Raw genomic sequence first — 2,162 nt, forward strand, 5'->3', positions numbered from 1 at the left:
AAGGAGCCTAAATGTCCATCACCTGACGAATGGATCAAGAAGATGTGGTATATATTCACGATGGAGTACTACATGGCAATGAGAGGGAATGACATATGGCCCTTCGTAGGAAAGTGGATGGACCTTGAGGGTGTCATGCTGAGTGAAGTAAGCCAGGCAGAGAAGGACAGAAACCATATGTTTGCACTCATAGGTCTAGGAGGAAAACAAAGAGACCTAATGGAGAACCAGGGGGAACGGAGGAGGGAGAGAGAGTGGGGAGAGAGAGGGATGCAAACCTTGAGAGACTATTGAATGCTGAGAATGAACTGAGGGTTGAGGGGGAAGGGGGAGGGGGGGAAAGAGGTGGTGGTGATGGTGGAGGGCACTTAAGGGGAAGAGCACTGGGTGTTGTATGGAAAACAATTTTACAATGAAATATTATAGAGGAAAAAAATAATAATAAAAAATAAAGAAATACATACTCACAATTGAAAAAATACTGAGAACAAACTAAGGGTTGCTGATGGGGTGTTGGGTTGGGGGAAGGGCTAAAAGGATGAGAAACATTAAGGAGGACACGTGTTGAAATGAGCACTGAGTGTTCTATGTAACTGATGAATCACTAAATTCTACTCCTGAAACAATTATTACACTCTATGTTAACTAACCTGAATTTATTTTTTCCATGTCTTCTTTATTTCTTTTTATTTTTTAATATAACACTATTTTTATTTTTTTACAATATAGACTTTATTTTTTTATTTCAATATTTTATTGACAAGTTGTTTTCCATACAAAACCCAGTGCTCTTCTCCTGTTTTCTTGTTAGACCTATCAGTGCAAACATATGGTTTCTGTCTTTCTATGCCTGGCTTACTTCGCTCAGCATGATACCCTCAAGGTCCATCCAGTTTCCTACAAATGGCAATATGTCATTCCATCTCATTGCCATGGGTATTAGCTCTGTTTTAAATGTCTGGTAGCATTCCCCTGGGAAGGCATCTGGCCCTGGGCTCTTATTTGTTGGGTGATTTTTGATAACGGATTCAATTTCTTCACTGGTTATTGGTCTATTCATGCTTTCTATCTCTTCCTGTTTGAATTTTGGTAGTGCATGTGTATTTAGGAATTTGTCTATTTCTTCTGTGTTGTCCAGTTTGTTGGCATATAGTTTTTCATAGTAATCTCTGATGATTGCTTGTGTTTCTAAGGGCTAGAGGTTTATCGATTTTATTTTTCAAAGAACCAACTCCTGTTTTCATTAATCTGCTCGACTGTTCTTTTGGATTCTATATTGTTTATTTCTGCCCTGATCTTTATTATTTCTTTTCTTCTGCTGGGTTTTGGGTGCTCTTGCTGCTTCCTTTCTAGTTCCAGTATGTTCTCTGTTCATTTTTGAATTTGTGCTCTTTCTAGTTTGTTGAGATTGGCCTGGATTGCAATATACTCTCCTCTTAGGACAGCCTTTGCTGCATCCCAGAGATTTTGGATTGTTGTATTTTCATTTTCGTTGGTTTCCATATTTTTTTTTAATTTTTTCTCTAATTGCCTGATTAACGCAATAATTCTTTAGGAGGGTGGTTTTTAACCTCCACATTCTTGGAGGTTTCCAGACTTTAACCTGTGGTTCATTTCAAGTTTTATGAACCATTGTGATCTGAACCATTGTGATCTGAAAGTGTGCATGGTATGATCTCTATTTGTTTATACTTATGGAGGGCTGCTTTATGTCCTAGTATGTGGTCTATCTTGGAGAATGTGCCATGTGCACTAGAAAAGAAGGTGAATTTCCTATCTTTAGAATGCAGAGTTCTAAATATATCTATCAGTTCCATCTTTTCCAATGTGTCGTTCAGGTCCATTAATTTCCTTAGTGATTTTCTGTCTGGTTGATCTATCCATTGCTGTCAGTGGCGTATTAAAGTCCCCGGCAATTAGCACATTTTTGTCAATAAGATTGTTTCTTTCTGTGATTAGTTGATTTATGTATTTGGGTGCTCCCGAGTTAGGCGCATAGATATTTATAATTGTTAGCTCTTCCTGATGGAGAGATCCTGTAGTTATTATATAATGTCCTTCTTCATCTCTTGTTACTGCCTTTACTTTAAAGTCCAGCTTGTCTGATATTAGTATGGCCACTTCAGCTTTCTTTTGGCTTCCAGTCGCATGATAGATATTTC

The sequence above is a fragment of the Suricata suricatta genome, chromosome 12 (assembly GCF_006229205.1).
Source record: "Suricata suricatta isolate VVHF042 chromosome 12, meerkat_22Aug2017_6uvM2_HiC, whole genome shotgun sequence".
NCBI lineage: Eukaryota > Metazoa > Chordata > Mammalia > Carnivora > Herpestidae > Suricata > Suricata suricatta.